Source organism: Dendrobates tinctorius, unplaced genomic scaffold (assembly GCF_039654945.1).
Source record: "Dendrobates tinctorius isolate UK_male_01 unplaced genomic scaffold, ASM3965494v1 ptg000015l, whole genome shotgun sequence".
In the NCBI taxonomy this organism is placed as follows: Eukaryota; Metazoa; Chordata; class Amphibia; order Anura; family Dendrobatidae; genus Dendrobates; species Dendrobates tinctorius.
The window spans coordinates 55,917,501-55,936,539 of NW_027361683.1; the positions used below are offsets into that span (position 1 = coordinate 55,917,501).

A 19,039-nucleotide genomic window follows, 5' to 3' on the forward strand; every position below is an offset into this window, starting at 1 on the left:
CATAACATATCACAACCTTCCCCCCCATCATAATAAGTGAGCACGCCATGAGGTCTACACAGACCTCTGGCCTGCTTACTTTAGTCCACATTGCTCAGTTATTTATAATTCCTTGTACAGTGGCAGGGGTAGTTCGGCCTGGGGAGCCTATGGTTCTTGTCGAGACAGTCCATCGGCGTTCTGGTGTTGGCTTCCTCGCTTGTATTGGATGGAGAAGCTGTAGGGTTGTAAGGACAAGCTCCACCGCAGCAATCTTCCATTGTCCCCTGATACGCGATTCAGCCATGTGAGGGGGTTGTGGTCTGTAACAATTGTAAAGTCTCTGCCATACAAGTAGGGCTGCAATTTTTTTAGCGCCCATACGATTTCAAGGCACTCCTTTTCAATAGTGGCATAGGCAACTTCCCGATCCAGTAGTTTCCGACTGGCAAAAGCAACAGGATGTTCTTCTCCGGCGGCGTTCACTTGGCTAAGTACTGCCCCAATCCCAAAGGTGGATGCATCTGTCTGCACGAGGAACCTGCATTTATAATCCGGAGCAGTGACGAGGGCAGTCTTTAACGCTGAAAAGGCATCCTCGCATGCCGTCGTCCACGTCACATTCCTAGGCATGTTCTTGCGGGTCAGGTTGGTTAGGGGCTTGGCCAAGGTGCTGAAATTAGAAACAAATTTGTGATAGTAACCAGCAGTTCCTAAAAACGCAAGTACCTGCTTTTTAGTCTGGGGTCTACACCAGTTGCTAATGGCTTCCACCTTGGCAGGCTCAGGCCTTAGTGTCCCACCCCCTACTCTCTGCCCGAGGTACTGCACCTCAGCCATCCCTATTTGGCACTTATCAGGGCGAATGGTCAGTCCTGCAGTAAGGATACAGTCCAGCACTATGCCCAAGTGTTTAAGATGTTCCTCCCAGGTTGTGCTAAAAATGGCGATGTCGTCTAAGTAAGCACAGGCAAAGTCCTGACGTTGTTGTAACAGTCGATCCACCAGTCTCTGGAAAGTAGCGGGGGCAGTTTTCATCCCAAAGGGCATTCCCAGGAACTCATAAAGCCCAAATGGAGTAATGAAGGCTGAGCGCTCCCGAGCGTCCTCCGTTAGGGGTATCTGCCAGTACCCCTTGCTCAAGTCTAACGTGGTCACAAATTGGGCACTGGCCAGACAATCCAATAGATCATCAATCCTGGGCATGGGATAAGCATCACTCTTGGTGGCATCATTTAGTCGTCTGTAATCAACGCAGAATCGTGTTGTACCATCCTTCTTGGGGACCAGGACGACAGGAGAGGCCCAAGAACTGTGAGATGGCTGAATAACTCCCAGTTGTTTCATCTCCTCCAGTTCGTTCTTTATCATGCCTTGAACAGCCTCTGGAACCCGGTAGGCAGCCTGCTGGATGGGGCGTTGCCCGGGGTTTCCACATGGTGACTGGTGAGAGTAGTCTTCCCCGGCTTTGAGGAGAAAGCAGCAGCCCTCGGCCTTAGTACGGCGACAATATCGTCCTTTTGTATATCCGATAAATGGGAGCCCAGGGGCACTTGTTCCAGTGATCCTCCCGCTTGGGCAACCTGGAGGAGATCTGGGAGATACTTGTCGGTGGCGGTATCACTAGGGGGGTGGCAGACAGCTAGAACAGGCAGAGATCGGTCGTGGTAGTCTTTCAGCATGTTAATGTGGATGGTTTTCTGTCGTCGACCACTAGAGTCCAGGGCAATAACATAGCGTCATTAATTTTCTTGACAACCTGATAAGGGCCTTCCCACACTGCTTGAAGCTTGTTGGCAGGGGAAGCAGTAATCATGAGCACTTGCTGTCCTTCCATAAATTCCCGGTTCCTGGCATTACGGTCATACCAGGTTTTTTGTCTGGACTGGGCCATTCGCTGATGTTCTTTAGCGAAGGTAGCTAGCTGGGCGAGACGGTCTCTGAGCTCTAGAACATAGGGAACGATGGGCATTCCGGTATCTGAGATGTCTCCCTCCAAATGTTCTTTCAGAAGAGTGAGAGGCCCACGGACCTTCCGGCTAAACAGTAGTTCGAAGGGAGAGAACCCTGTGGACTCTTGGGGAACCTCCCGATAGGCGAAGAGGAGATGTGGCAGGTACTTTTCCCAGTCTTCTCCAACGTCAACAAAAGCCCTCAGCATATTTTTTAGGGTTCCATTAAAGCGTTCACATAGTCCGTTGGTCTGCGGGTGGTATGGGGTGGTGCGAATGGCTCGAACACCACAGGTATGCCATAGGGACTGCACCAGATCTGACATGAACTGAGTGCCTTGATCCGACAATATTTCACTAGGAAACCCTGCCCGGGTAAAGATGGTAACAAGGGCCTCTGCTACCTTTACTGCTGTAATACTGGACAGGGCCACAGCTTCAGGATACCTAGTGGCATAATCCACCACGGTCAGGATATATTTTTTCCCTGACCCTGCTGGGGTGGGCCAGAGGACCTATGATGTCGACGGCTACACGTTGAAATGGTTCCTCAATTATGGGCAGGGATTGCAGGGGTACCTTATGTCGAGCTCCTGGATGCCGCATTCGCTGGCACACATCACAGGTGCGGCAATAATGGGCTACCGACTGCGAGACGCCCGGCCAGTAAAAACTTTGGGTGAGTCTCTTTTCAGTCCTTTTTCTCCCTTGATGCCCAGCCAAGGGGATGTCATGGGCCAGTTGAAGTAGCTGTGCCCTGTACTTCTGAGGGACAATGAGTTGCCTGGTCGTTGCGTCAGGGTTGCCCTGGTCACTGCCCTTTGTAACACGATAATACAGTCCGTTTTCTCGAGTGAAGCCATCCCCATTATCTCCCATGTGCCCAGTTTCTGCCTTTCGCCTAAGGGCTGCTAAGGTAGTGTCACCCTCTATTTTTCTCCTAAACTCCTCTCTGTCCCAAGACTCTCCCAATGTAGTAGCAGCGAAAGTATTGCTTACCGGCTCTGATGCGGTTCGTGGTGGTTGCTCCCCAGTGGGGTCCGGATGACGTAGTGCTTGAAGGGCCTGTAGTCGGGTGACTGCTCCCACAAATTGGCACTGTAACTCCCCAATGTCGTTCCCAAGGAGGATATCTGCAGGAAGTCCTCCCATAACGCCAATCCAACACAGTTTTTCTCCACAACCATAATCCAAACGCACAGAAGCTGGCTGTATATATTTGCGGGCACCGCCCGCCAGGACTATGGGAATTCCTGGACCCTGGTAAATTGCCTCGGGTCGAACCACACGGGGATCAGCGATAGTCAAGAATGCTCCCGTGTCTCTAAATCCTGACACTTTGTATCCATCAATAAAGACATCCTGCAGGTGGCGTTGCCGTTGCTCTGAGTAGCTAAAGAACAGAGGCCGGAGTCCGTACACTTCAGGAGGGGTATCTATGGTGCCGTGGTCGGTGGTCCACTCTGGTGGGGGTGGTGGTAGCTCTTCCTCAGGCGTGGTGGAATGTACAAGATGCACTGGACGAGGTGGGGCTACGAGGGGCTTCCTCCGAATCCTGGAGGGACAGCCAGACTGCAAATATCCAGGTTGCCCACACCCATAACACCTCCTCTCTGTGATACCCCCAGGTCGTGGTCGGAACTGTTGGGGCCTAGGATTGTGAGGCGTGATTGTCATCGGCTTGCGACTAGGTGGAAGGGCAGATATAATTGGAGGGGGATGGGGCGCGGGAGCAGGCCGTGGTTCATTGTCCAGAAGCCTCCTCCATTGCGGCCGGATAGTAAGGGCTTCATCGGCCAGGGCTGCAGCTCTAATCACGGTACACGGCGTGCGCTCCCGGACCCATTCCCGTACCTCTGCAGGGAACTTAGCAAGAAATTGTTCTATAAGGAACGCCTGTATAACATCTTCCACAGTAAAGGCGTTTTCTGCTTCCAGCCATCTCCGACATGCCTTGGACATCTTATGTGCATACATCCTAAACGATCCCCCCGTGGTGCATGGGAGGTCTCGGAACTTGGCCCTATGAGAGTCTGGGGTGATAGCATGGTAATCCAGGATAGTCCGCTTTACAATGTTATAATCCCGATTCCGCAGTGCATCAATGGTTCGGTAAGCCTCCGCCAAGCTTCCGTTCAGGAGCCCCACTAACAAACGCATCCAGCTAGAGTGGGGCACCTCCATCACAGCACACTGCTGTTCAAAGTCTTTGAAGAACCCCTCCACATCTCCAGAAGCCTCATCAAATGGCTTAAACTCTGTCCGGGTGATCCGTACAGGCTCCCGGATTGTTGGGGTTACACTCCACATTGCGTTACTCCCTTTTTCAAGCTCCATTGCTTCCTGTCTCCGCTGTGCCCGGCGGGCAGCCTCCTCCTTGTACTCCTGAGAGACGCCGGGGCCCAGAACCGCCATCTCTTCTTCATACCACACCAACCACTGGCTTTTCTGGATGGGGATCCCTGTCTCCAGTGCTCGTCCTTCAGACATCTGGGAGGAGGTGGCCGGGCTAGCGCCCACCAGTAGATCGATTAAGGCCTCTTTAGTCAGTCCCTGGTAGTTCAGGCCCAGGTCTCTGGCTCTCTCCTGTAAACTGCATACAGTCCAATTTCTGTACTCACTCTGTGGGTGGTTCTCCACTGGGTGACACTCTGTTGATCCCACTGCTGCCACCAGTTGTCACGGGGTCCTTCTCTGGTATCATCGCACATTCAACAGAGCAAGCGAAGAGTGAACAATTCCAAGACCTTTATTCAGGCAAAAATACGAAAAGGTCCATATTCAGTCCACCACACAAAGGATAAGATAGTCCAGAATAAGAATGCAGTCCAGTATCAGGATAAAATGTCCAGGGAAACGAGATTCCAAAACACTCTAGCACCAGAGGATAAAAATGGGTCCTTCTCTCTGAAATGCAGCCTTTTCACCCTCTTGTCTCTACCGGAACTGACTTGTCCAGCTGCCGTTCTTCCCCCCCCACCCCCTTCCTTCCCAGGGGTAGTCAAACAAGTTGCCTCCCAGAGGAGAACAAAAGGTCTTAGGGATTAATGCACTACAGGGGGTCATCAAGAGACAGATACAGTGAGGCTGTAGACTTACAATGTAATAAGAAAAACACTATGAAAATAACTGGAATTGTTAAATAGGAATATACAAAAAATGACATCCACATAACATATCACACCATCACACAGCCTAAGTGTAATGTTTTGTTTTTTTTTAATCTACTCTGATGGGGCCATGCATACCAGGACCTGGATGGGGCCAATCATACCAGAATAAGGATGGGACCAATCATAAAAGGATGCCAAAAAGAAATGAATATATATTGCCCTCCACACCCATGAGCATTTCATTTCTCTTTAGCAGCGGGCACAAGAGTCAGCCACTTGCTCCTGTCTCTATGACCTGCTGCTCTGCTGAAACTGCTCCCCACCTCCCCATCACAGCCAGAGCCAGTGCATCCGGACTATAAGACGCACACCCCATTTTCTTCCACGTTTTGGGAGGAAAAAAGTGCATCTTTTAGTCCGAAAAATACGGTGTATATATAGTATATACATTTCCTACTCCCAGTAGATCAATAAGTCTTGCAGCTGGTCCTCTGCTCCCCTGCTCCCATCCTGCCCCCCACTCCTGACAGCCCCATCCTCCCCTGGTGATCACCCCCCTACCCTCCCCCCCCAGCGATCACTCCAGCGACACAGACTAACCACCATCAAGATGTTGCAGGACGAGAAATCACCCAGAGACCATGGAGGAAGAGTCGGAGGCCTTGGAGTAACCCCCAAGCTAGTGCTAGTCACGCCCAACCTAGCACTAGTGCCCCCGTCCCTGAAAATTTTGCTCAACGGATTACTGATTTCGTTCCCCAATCAGGAATCCAGTTCAAGGCTGCCAACTTCAGGGAAATAGACTTTTTCAAAGTAAATTTTGTTGTAAAAATGAGAAATTGTTGGTCAACTTTTAACCCTTATAACTTCCTAACAAAAACAATTGTTTCCAAAATTGTGTTGTTGTAAAGTAGACGTGGGAAATGTTTCATAAATCATAACTATTTTGTGTCACATAACTCTCTGGTTTAACAGAATAAAAATTCAAAATTTGAAAATTGCGAAATTTTCTAAATTTTCGCCAAATTTCCGTATTTTTCACAAATAAGCGCAAAAATTATCAGCCTAAGTTTACCACGAACATGAAGCCCAATATGTCACGAAAAAACAGTCTCAGAATTGCTAAGATTCGTTGAAGCGTTCCTGAGTTATTACCTCATAAAGGGACACTGGTCAGAATTGCAAAAAATGGCCAGGTCATTAAGATCAAAATGGGCTGGTTCGTGAAGGGGTTAATGCCAGGCTAATTTTTACAATTTTGACCACTGTCACGTTATGAGGTTAAAACTCTGGAACGCTTTAACGGATCTTGGCAATTCTGAGTCTTTTTTTGTGACATTTTACTTCGTGTTAGGGGTAACATTTCTTCTATATGATTTGTGTTTAGTTACGAAAAAAACGGAAATATGGCGAAAATTTTGCAATTTTCAAACTTAAAATTTTCATTCCCTTAAATTAGAGAGATATGTCACACAAATTTCTTAATAAATAACAGTTCCCACATTGTCTACTTTACATCAGCACAATTTTGGAAACAAATTTTTTTTTTCGTTAGGAAGTTATAAGAGTTCAGATTTGACCAGCGATTTCTCATTTTTACAACAAAATTTACACAACCATTTTTTAGGGACCACATGATATTTAAAGTCATTTTGAGGTGGTGTACATGACAGAAAATACCCACAAGTGACTCCACTCTAAAAACTGGACCCCTCAAGGTGCTCAAAACCGCATTCAAGAAGTTTATTAACCCTTTACGTGCTTCACAGGAACTGAAGCAATGTGGAATGAAAAAATTAACATTTAACTTTTTTTTTGCCAAAAATTTACTTCAGAACCAATTTTTTTTTTATTTTCACAAGAAAAGAGAAAATGAACCACAAATTGTTGTACAACTTCTCCTGAATACGCCGATACCCCATATGTGGGAGTAAACCACTGTTTGGGCGCACAGCAGCGCTCAGAAGGGAAGGAGCTCCGTTTGAATTTTTCAATGCAGAATTGGCTGGAATTGAGATTGGACATCATGTCGCGTTTGCAGAGACCCTGATGTGCCTAAACATGAGAAACCACCCACAAGTGAACCCATTTTGGAAACTAGACCCCCGAAGGAGCTGCTTATCTAGATTTGTGGTGAGCACTTTGAACCCCCAAGTGCTTCACAGAAGTTTATAACGCAGAGCCGTGAAAATAAAAAATCTTTTTTCCACAAGTGATTTTTTAGCCCCCAATTTTTTTATTTTCCCAATGGTATCAGGAGAAATTAGACCCCCAAAGTTGGTAAATAGTGTAAACCCCTCAATTCTAGTCCAACACTAATCCCAACACACCCCTAACCCTGATCCTAACCCTAATTCCAACCTTAACCCTAATGGAATAATGGATATAAATATATTTTCTTTGTCATTATATTTCCCTAACTAAGGGGGTGGTAAAGGAGGCGGTTATTTACTATTTTTTTTATTATTTTGATCACTGTGATAAACCCTATCACAGTGATCAAAATGTACATTGAATGAATGGAATCTACCGGCTAGCAGACTCGGCGGGCGCACTGCGCATGAACCGCCATTTTCTTCCCGGACCAAGATGGCGGCGCCACCGGAGGAGGCAGAAGGGGATTGGGGACCCTATTTCTCCTCATGTGTGATCACATCAGAGGAGAGAGAAAGTGAAAGGAAAATCGTGGCCTTTTTTAAATATTTTTTTTTTTTTTTTTTTCGGTTGCCTTTATATGGTTAATAACGACGATCGCAAAAGCGAGGTCAGTAAAATCCGACCCGAATCATGTTCCCTGGGGGTCTCCGCTACCCCGGCAGTTGAGACCCTGCAGAAAATCCGACTCTGGGGGCGCTATACACTTTCTCCACAGCTCCGTTAATTAACAGCGCTGTGGTTTAAGTACCCTTAACTACTGCTGTTAAAAGGCATATCAACTGTCCTTAAGGGGTTAAATAGAGAGTCTATGGTGAGGAATTGATATGGCTATCATCATGCTCCCTTTTTTTTTCCTCAATAATGAAGTCCTAACTCTCAAATTTGCCCCTTTTAAATGCTTCATTTAGTATACCTCATGGGTAACCTCTATCCATAAATCTATCCCTCAGATCTTGGGCTTGGTGATGGAACATCGAGATTGATGAACGGTTTTGCCTATCCCGGAGATACTACTCCTTTGGTATCCCCCTTCTCAAGCTGAAAGGATGGTGGCTATCCCACCATAGGAGGTTATTTGTAGCAATGGGTTTCCGGAATGTTTCCGTAGTGATGCATGCCATATCGTCTCTACCAATCCTCAGGCCCAGGAAGGTAATAGACCCATAATTGATTTCATATGTCAGTTTTAAGCCCAGAGAGTTACTGTTCAAATTCTCCCACAAATTTGGCAAAGGAGTCTGTGTCACCGGTCAACAGTATTAAAATGTTGTCCAGGTATTTACCCCAGAACAATATCCTGGGGTTCCACCAAGAAGTTGTTTCCTCCGAGAGGAAGATGATGTAGTGATAAAGCTGACGCATGCAGGGAGCAACCGATCTAGTAATGGTGGAAAATAATGCCCAGCACTTGCGCTGGGTGAACCGCATTTGTGCTCCACCAGTCCGGAAGTAAAAATCTTGGTTACCCTGGTATTTCTCCAGCTTCTCATTCCATCTTTCTGATGTTGCTGTCACTTGGCACTGCCACATCTATTATCATTGCTGTCTTCTGATTCTTGTCTGCTGTGGCAATGTCTGGTTGGTTAGCCAACACCTGCATATCCGTCTGGATTTTGAAATCCCACAGGATTTTAACCCTTTCATTCTCCACCACTTTCTCTGGGGTCTCCCACCTGGACTTAGGGAGACTTGGCCCATATGCTGTGCAGATATTCATGTATATAATTCTTGCTTCTTGGTTGTGGCGTTCGGTATACGCTGTTCTTGCTTGCATTTTGCATCCTCCCACTATGTGTTGGACTGCTTTCTGAGGTTTCTTTGCATAGTCTGCACCTTGGGTCTTGTATTGTGTGGTAGATTCCTGCTTCTATGGATTTGGTACTTAGTGCTTGCTCTTGTGCTGCTATGATTAGAGCCTCTGTGCTGTCTCGGAGTCTAGCTTTCTGTAGCCGTTGGTAAGATTTCTCTTTGTCAGCCACTTGCCTTATCTGTTGATGGTACATCCCATGCACTTCATGTTCCTGTTCTTCCTTCCAGATCTGTTGTTGTTGCTGCCTTAGGCATTCTCTCAACATCCCATCTTTTGGTGCCATTTTTCTAATATACCGTATTTTGCTGATAAGATGCACCCCAAATTTTGAGGAGAAAAAAGGGGGAAAACTTTTTTAATAAAATGGTGGTGCTTATAATCCATGCGTCTTATTGCTTAGTGGGGGTGGTGGCTGCGGTGAAACCTGGTCCCAGGGTCACTGCTGGCGGTGGCAGGAGTGGGGCAAAGCTGAGGACCCCAGACTGGGAGAAAGGAGTGTTTTAGATGTGCGACGCTGCAAATGTTCGGTGGTGCAGGGTCCCAGGGTCGCTGCTGGAGGAAGCAAGAGTGGAGCTTTGCCGCAGGCTGGGATCAGGGGGTGTTCCGATGTGCGCCGCTGCTGGTGGTCGGTGGTGTGGGGGCTCTGCCGACATTTTGTGAAGCCCAGAGCCCCCGCACTTACATGGTTTACTGTGCGGTGGACTCCAGGAAAATGGCTTCCTGGGGCAACGCAAATGAATTATCTCTGCACTAAGATCTCGGGAGATGAGATCTCAGTTCCCGAGATCTTGGTGCCAAGATCTCCATCTGCGCATGTCTCCCCCGACAACCATTAAAATTATTTAATGTTTTATAAAGTGTTTTTCTAGCTCTTCTTTTACATTGACAACATGGCAGCCAATCGGTGAGCTCGCAAGCTGTGTCTGTGGTGCCAGAACTCTCCTATTAGTTGCTGTGCTGTCGATGTGACTTCAGCACCGCAGCCAACAGAAGCTGTGGCGGAGAATCTGCACTTGACTCAGGGTATGTATGTGTGTGTGTGTGTATATATATATATATATATATATATATATATATATATTATATACAGTTAGGTCCATATATATTTGGACAGAGACATTTTTCTAATTTTGGTTCTAGACATTACCACAATGAATTTTAAACAAAACAATTCAGATGCAGTTGAATTTCAGACTTTGAGGGTATCCACATTAAAATTGGATGAAGGGTTTAGGAGTTTCAGCTCCTTAACATGTGCCACCCTGTTTTTAAAGAGACCAAAAGTAATTGGACAGATTAAATAATTGTAAATAAAATGTTCATTTCTAGTACTTGGTTGAAAACCCTTTGTTGGCAATGACTGCCTGAAGTCTTTAACTCATGGACATCACCAGACGCTGTTTCCTCCTTTTTGATGCTCTGCCAGGCCTTCACTGCGGTGGTTTTCAGTTGCTGTTTGTTTGTAGGCCTTTCTGTCTGAAGTTTAGTCTTTAACAAGTGAAATGCATGCTCAATTGGGTTGAGATCAGGTGACTGACTTGGCCATTCAAGAATATTCCACTTCTTTGCTTTAATAAACTCCTGGGTTGCTTTGGCTTTATGTTTTGGATCATTGTCCATCTGTAGTATGAAATGACGACCAATCAGCTTGGCTGCATTTGACTGGATCAGAGCACACAGTATGGCTCTGAATACCTCAGAATTCATTCGGCTGCTTCAATCCTGTGTCACATCATTAATAAACACTAGTGACCCAGTGCCCCTGGCAGCCATGCTGCCCAAGCCATCACACTGCCTCTGCCGTGTTTTACAGATGATGTGGTATGCTTTGGATCATGAGCTGTACCACGTCTTCGCCATACTTTTCTCTATCCATCATTCTGGTAGAGGTTGATCTTGGTTTCATCTGTCCAAAGAATGTTCTTCCAGAACTGTGCTGGCTTTTTTTAGATGTGGTTTTTTTTTTTTTTTTTTTTTTTTTTTTTAGCAAAGTCCAGTCTAGCCTTTTTATTCTTGATACTTATGAGCAGGACTGTGGAAGTCGGTAAGCCAAACCTGTGACTCCGACTCCTCAATTTCCCTTACACCGACTCCACGACTCCGACTCCAACATATATTGCTTAAATTTAGGTAAAAAATTTATTGTAGTACAATGTGAACATCAGACATTTAATCATTTTTGATACAATAATCTAGATATTTAGATAGAACATAATATATATTTATTGGAATACAACTTTAGAACACAAAAAACTGTAATAAATTGTAAATATGTAATACAATATGTAATGATTATTGAGATATATATATATATATATATATATATATAATATATATGTAATCCCAGCAAAGAGCAAACAGATAAACGGCATACCAGGGCACACATTCACCACATTACCAGATGGAGCTATTTATCTGAAGTATTGCGGCATATAATTCAGTCAAAAAATGGAGGCGCTTACATGAAAAAACATGAATATTTCAATGTGAAGCGAAAAAAGAAGAAATATGCAGCACTCACCGATATGGCTGAAAAACTGTGCGTCTTTATTTCACATGAATTCCATCAAATGTGTGGACATGCAGTACGTTAGAGGAATGCTAGGGGAGGGAGGTGCCGGACAACGGCCGTTTCGCGATTACTCGCTTCTACGGGTCCAGGATATATTTAGAAATATAACACTATGTAATAAACTATGTAAGTGGCAAAAAACAGTTTTCAACAAAAACATAAATAACATTTGTGCAGTCTATGAATTTGTTCTAAGAAATAGAATTGCCTCCATTAGATCCTCCTTCATAGATGACCTCAAATCTGACCTAATAATTTTAAGGCTAGAGAACAACCTCTCTACACTAACTTGGGTTGGAGGCAAAGCTGTAACCACATGGGCAACATCTCAAACAATCTCCGGGTATAAAGGAATTGCCTCATGCACAGTCAGTTTTAATGAACGGTTGAATTTTTCTATTTCTTTGAGAGCAAGTGAAACATTTTGCTGAAATATAGTCAATCTTCTTGCTATAGGAGATGGAGTGAAATCTATTTCCTTGCGGCAAAGCTTTGCCTGCTCCATGTCATCCAAATACTTGTCAGTCAAACTCCTCATCTGATGAGGATGAAGATATGGCAGCAGTAGAACTGTGAGGACCCAAGTCCTCTTGCGCCTGGCAGTCCTGTAGGCCACTCATCGTAACTGCTACTTCAGTCAGAGCTTCTTTTCCTTTAGTAAGCTATTGATCATCAAGCAGTATACGATGACTTGGGTCCACATAAACAGCTGCCAGAAAAATCTTATTTTCCAATAGCTGTGTCTCTCTCCATTTCATTGAAGCAGAATTGCCATCTGCGATTAAACCACCTCCTTGGGACAGACAAAATAGCAAGTTCTTCCACTCCCCTATTAAAATGCCCGGAGTTAAATCCTCAGCTTGCAATTTTTTAGTCACGGTAAATGGGTGATTGAGCAATTCCTTCAATTCAGCCACCTGTGTCCATTGACCTTCATTTAGGGTTACCTGAGGGTTCGAAAAAATAGTTGAACTACTGTACCCAATTTATTATATATTTTAGGAGTCGGTCCATTTTATACTGACTTCACTAAAATGAGCTCCGACTCCACAGCCCTGCTTATGAGTGGCTTGCACCGTGCAGTGAACTCTCTGTATTTACTTTCATGCAGTCTTCTCTTTATGGTAGATTTGGATATTGATACGCTTACCTCCTGGAGAGTGTTGTTCACTTGGTTGGCTGTTGTGAAGGGGTTTCTCTTCACCATGGAGCTATGCGATCATCCACCACTGTTGTCTTCCGTGGGCGCCCAGGTCTTTTTGCATTGATGAGTTCACCAGTGCTTTCTTTCTTTCTCAGGATGTACCAAACTGTAGATTTTGCCACTGCTAATGTAGCAATTTCTCGGATGGGTGTTTTCTGTTTTTGCAGCTTAAGGATGGCTTGTTTCATCTGCATGGAGAGCTCCTTTGACCGCTTGTTTCCTTACGGTTTTAGGCTATGTGCACACGCTGCGCATTTTGCTGCGGATCCGCAGCGTTTCTGGCCCTGCGGGTCCGCAGCATAATCTGCTGCGTTGTACAGTACCATGTTACTCTATGTAAAATGGAAACCGCAGTGGACATGCTGCGGAATTTTGCGCGCGGTTTCAAATCCGCAGAAAGAAATGACATGTCACTTCTTTTCTGCGGATTCTGCTGCGGTTTACCATCTCCTCCATTTGTAGAGGTGATAAACAGCAGCCTAATCTGCAGGTAAACCGTGTAAGAAAAAGTCCTACTGAGAGCTGGAAGAGTCGGGAAGAAGTTCCACAGACGATCTCTTATCAAGCTGAGGTTGAAGGTTTATTCGGAGATACACAGCAAGACAGATACAGAATAACAGAGGAGCTGGAATATGCGGGCAAAAACAGGAATTCAGACAGGCAGAGATTTGCTAGGAAGTCTGGCGATGGTAAGGCTCTGTGCCCTGGCCATGGTGAGGCACAGTGGCATGATGGCGATGGAATGGCCCCGATCGACAGTAACAGGGGCTTCTTATACATTATCACAACAAAGAAAGCTGCATTTTGCCGCAGAGGGCGTTAACATTATAATTCTAAGGCGTTTTCATGGTAATCTACAGAAACGTGGTTTAGAAAAGAGAATATAATGACATAATACGAAGATATTAATTAACATTTCTTCAAGCAACACTAAAACCCATAAGTCATTGGTATCTATGGCTACTGTCCTAAAATCTTATCATTGTCTCCAGTCTAGGTCCCTAAATTCTTACATCCTGACATTTTAACTACTCTACTCTTCGCTACCACACTATCACGTATAAGCATACTGACCATATATTTGGTAACCTGTGACCCTATTGATTGATCCAATCTTCCTCTACGCACATCGGCTGAGGTTGCTAGGAGACATGATCTCATTTTCCATCCTCCATTTAATACATTTTATCAGCTCTTTTGTAAAAGTTGAATCTTCTCTAACTTTCAACAAAATGGCTGCTAGAGACAACATGGCCGCTCAGTATATTATGACTGACCATTCTCTTACAAGTCCCCCTCTTGTACTCTATCCAGAGTACAACATACAGTACTGTAATATTCATGGGTGAATTATTGAAAATAAGAATATGGAGGTAATTCAGCACTTTATGCACGTGTGTGTGTAAGGCAAAAGTCCCTAAAAATAGAACAAACACATAATAAAAAAAATAATTCAAATAGTCCCGAAAATAAGTTGCACAATAGTCAAGTCTTTTGGTCTATTTCTTCTCATTCTTTGTCTTCTGGATTTTCCTGATCTTCTCCCCCTCTCACACTATCAGAGTCCCACTGTATAGTGTGAAACATCTTCTCCTGATCATCCAATAGGTTCACGGTCCCAGGAGTCGAATATGAAAATCTTCAGCTGACCTGGAGGAAATAGAAAAAAAAGCGGAGTATCAGTCCTTACCAGAAATCTCAGTAAAATAATTAAGAAGTCTACACTGATTGATATGAACCATTTTAACAACTTTGTAGCTTGAAATTTGAGCAAAGACTTAATCATTGTAGTTGGAATATAAGGCACAAGTCTATCATTAACCCGTTTGTAGTACAAGCACTCCCCCTCAATGGGCAGGGACTCAAGGGAATTGAACAGAGATGAGTCTCCATCCTTCTCCTGTGCTTTTACAAGATTTTGAAGAGAAGAATAAACAAGGGGGGGCTCTCGGGGTTTTTCTAGTAACTGCAGCGATGACTTCTTGGGGATATTTGTCCTCGCCTGTGAGTGCAGCTTCCCTGGCTGCGTGATCTACATATGCATTGCCAAGGATGTGAGGGTCAGGAATTAGCCTCTGGTGTCCTTTAATTTTGCAGAAGGACCATAATTTTGGGAATTCTTTACCCCGTTGCTCAATTTGTTTTAGAATGTCTGCATGCTGCAAGGGCTTGTTCTGAGAATCAACCATCCCCCTAAGGGCCCATACATTAAGATATAGAGTGAGTGACGACACGACATATGCGCTATCACTGAAGATATTCATCGGCTCTGGACACACGAGAATGACCTGTAGAGCTGCTTCCAACTCAGCTCTTTGAGCGGAGAAATGACCAGGGAGTTTATACTGCAGCAGCAATGGCTTAGCTGGAAACCACACAGCGAAGCCTGTGACGTAATGCCCCTCATGCCAATAGCGAGCTCCGTCAATATAGGCACAGGGGATTCCCTCTTGAAAATCTGCTCGGAAGGGAGAGGGAGTAACATTAGCCTGTTCAATTTGACAATTGTGACTTTTTCCTGCATACTGCATCATCTGGGCTAAGTGATATTTCTCACCCACCTCAACTTGTAAGTCTCTAGTCTCAAAATCAATGATCCATTGGGCCATTCTCTGTGAACTAATACCTGAAGCTTTTCCCTTCAGCAAAGTTTTTAAAGTGACATGCAGGGTTTGTAGAATTAAAGGAGCAAATCCCACTATATGCTTCACTGGATTCATAGTCCAGTGCACGCCCAGTAGGTGCTTCATGCACTGAGTGAATCCTTTTTCCACGGGAGTCAGCAACCTGGAGTAATAACCTAGGGCATACAACTGACTAGACACTTCTGGGCTTTCTTTGGGCCATTTTTGTAGGAGCACAGAAGAAATAGAGATATCACCGGTGTGAGTCTGAATGTAGAAAGACTGGGAAGGGTCAGGGTTAATCAATGCAGCAGCTGCCGTAAGGGCGTGCTTCAATCCCTCAAAAGCCTGTAAGGCGGTTCCCTCTACATTAACAGGGTCAAGGTCATTATCAACATTTTTCAATAAATCATACAGTGGTTTAGCCAAATAAGCAAAATCTTCAATGAATTCTCTGGAAAAATTAATAAGACCCAAAAATTGTCTGAGTTCAGTAATGTTAGTTGGTATGGGGACAGCCTGAATAGCTTTAACCCTATCATGCATGGGCTTCTTTCCTTCTGCTGAGACAGACACACCCAGAAATTAAACCTCTGATTTCATCAATTGTACTTTATCTAGACTCATTTTGAGTCCTGCCTCTTGTAAAGCCTGACAAACATTTTCAAGGGTTTCTCTGTGTTCACATTCATCGACAGTTTGAATCAATAAATCATCCCCATACTGTAAGACTTTGTCTCCGTAACCAAGGGATTCTAACATCTGAGCCAATGCCTGATGGAAATACACAGGAGAACTGTGAAATCCCATGGGCAACCGCGTGCGAAGCGGAGTGCAGATTCAGGTGTTAGGGGTACTGAGAAAAAGCCATTTGCAATATCCAAACAAGAAAATACCTTACAATCACTCCTCAGCTGTGACATAACTTCAGGGACAGATGCAACAAGGTGGGCTGCTGAGGGAGTGTACTTATTTACAAGTCTCAGGTCTACTACCATTCGAAAACTGCCATCTTCCTTTTTTACAGGTAGAATAGGACTGTTACATGGAGAATTACCTTTCACAACAACACCTTGTTTCTCCAATTCACTGACTGCTACCCTTATGTAAGGGATTGCGTCCTCCGGAATACGGTACTGACGCTGGAAAGGTGGCAGTTTTTCACCATCAATTTTAACCTGAGTTTGCATTAACCCACAATCAGTTTTCTTTGAGATCCACAATTCAGGGAACTTTTGCTTCAATTCATTCTTTAAAGCATTATTGTCAGTGTTTTCAACATTTTCATTAGCACCTAATCCGAAGCTAACAATGGGTAATTTATGACTCTCCTCCTCCTCTACAGGGACAATTACAGAACAGATAGTGGCTTCTTTCTTCCGCCACAAGACTTTGTTACATAAATCAACAACAATTCCCATTGCTCCCAAAACATCAGTTCCCAAAATAGTGTACCGTAACTGTGGGTTTACCCAAAAAGCGCATCGAAGACCCCTTTGCTTCGATCCCCCTGTGTCCTGAAATCTCAGGTTTACTGGATGACGTTTTTCTGCTTGAATACAGGAGTCCTCAAATTCTACAAAAGTGTAGTCTCAGGCAGTCCAGGGGGTGACTGCAATTTGTGTCGCGTTATTGAAACTGAGGCTCCTGTATCGATGAGGATGTCTTCCCAAGGCAGCCCCTCTATTCTCCCTCTGACATAAGGTCTACCGTCCTTGCCCAGGGAAAGGGGGGCAAGGAGGGTGAGGGGAACAGGGGGAGCACTCCATCAATCAGTGTTACCTGCCGTGGGAAGCCCGAAAAATCCATCATCCCCATCTGGACACGGCTTCCGTCCAACAGCTGCCACCTCCGCCCCAAAGAGATCCCTGGTCAGGGTCTGGTCCTCATGTTCCCGCAGCTCCTTAATCAGCGGAGCATAGGGACGAGGAGGAGTGACCCCTCCCTGAATAGCATGGACCTCCGGGAGCGGATGAGTGAAAGCTATTGGGGAGGGAGCAGGAGCAGAAGGCTCCTGTGAGACTGGGTTAACCATTTGAAGACCATTGTACTGCCTAGGGTCATTCACTGCTGGATACGGAGGTCTAACTCCGAAAGGTGGTCTAGAGAACTCCCGGGTCTGTTGGGGGTTAAATGGTGCCCGGGGTTCTTGGGGAGCAATCCCTGGCTCAAGGTTGGGACAAAAACGTCTAACATGTCCTAAATGTCCACGAAAATAACACAAGGGGGGACCTCTCATAGGATCCTGTGGGGGCTCTGCCGAACGGGACCTGCCCATTCTCGGCAGCTGCGCATACCCCCCCGGAACTCCTGGCCTCCCCTAATCAACAGATACACCCCGAGGTGAATGGCATGCAAAAACATTGGACTCATCACCCTTCACCTCGGACTGCATCGTCCTAACAAAACACTTTCCTCCCAATTAGGCAAATTTTTTTATAAATTTAAGATGGATCAGGAACATTTGGTCAGGGATATTTTTCTCGGGGTTGAAGCAGCTTCACACCTAACCTAGGGTCTGCATGTGCTGGAGCTGTTGGGACAATATATCTTTCCTCAACTGTATCTGCATAAGCTGGAGCTGTTGGGACACTATATCTTGTCATGTACTACTTCACTCATTCTCCTAACTCTTCTCCAGTCTACAAGTGTATTTACATCAGCACTGTGTTTCGAAGCTGCAGTGTCCATCTGTGACATAACTGCTCTCAGCTGCTGCTGCTCGCACCCCTCCTCTCTGTGCTTCGCTGCTAGCTCCAGCATCTCGCTCAGCTGTTCTGATCTCTCCCTATACGCTGCCCCTCCCCGGGTGATCATGTTAACATATTGCTGTGTAAGCTACCTATCAAGAGCCTGATCAAAAGTTATGACTGTCTTACACAAAGCCACTACTTGGCTATTAGCTTAACCTAGCGAATTTTTTCTATCTAGTTCCCTGTTCTCTGTGGTAAACCATCGCATACAATTTAACCACGTGGTTTCCACATTAACACCCTCCAGCTGGGGTGTGCCAGCATATTTCTCTGCCTGCTTCCATAACCACTCCATATTTACAGTGGTCTACAAGGACGAGTTTTACTCTGTCCTAGTATCAACAAATGCAATTTAAGCAAAGTTAGATACTCACACCTCTCTCGAATGGAAGACCTCCTGCAGGCTGGGTCGACCAGATATCAAAAGAGGTGCAGCCGTGATTCCAGCCTCACTCGTTAGCTTGCCAGGCGTCTCCCCACGCCCTTTTAAAGCTTCTTGCTACCCGGCACAACAAATTCTCACGTCCTTGTAGATAGCTTCTTCTTAGTTACTCATCTTTTTATAGTCTTTTTCTTTGTCCGTGGTTTTATTAAAAAAATCGGGCAGGCGGTTTCAGAGCGATCACGAGAGGTTCTCCTTCAGGCTGGCTTCCTTTGACCGGTTTAACGTATGGCCATACGCGTTTTTTTATTTTTTCTCTTCCTCTTCCCACCTCCAAGCCCTCATCTGCGGCTTCTTCCACAAAGGTTCTTCTGGAGGCCACTCTCCGGAGCTGCTCCTCCTGGCTGGCAATCGCCACTTGTAAGAAAAAGTCCTACTGAGAGCTGGAAGAGTCGGGAAGAAGTTCCACAGACGATCTCTTATCAAGCTGAGG

General features: G+C 45.4%; 1 protein-coding gene and 1 long non-coding RNA gene across 5 annotated transcripts in view; one reads left to right on the forward strand and one right to left on the reverse strand.

Annotated features, from left to right (window-relative positions):
* Positions 1–19,039, forward strand: part of EYA3 (EYA transcriptional coactivator and phosphatase 3) — a 471,672-nt gene that overhangs the window by 69,389 nt on the left and 383,244 nt on the right. The window lies entirely within an intron of this gene.
* LOC141077568 (uncharacterized) lies at positions 13,346–18,730 on the reverse strand. Its single transcript, XR_012227590.1, has 2 exons — positions 17,194–18,730; positions 13,346–14,437 (listed from the first exon to the last, which is right to left on the reverse strand). It is a non-coding gene; the product is annotated as an uncharacterized lncRNA (long non-coding RNA).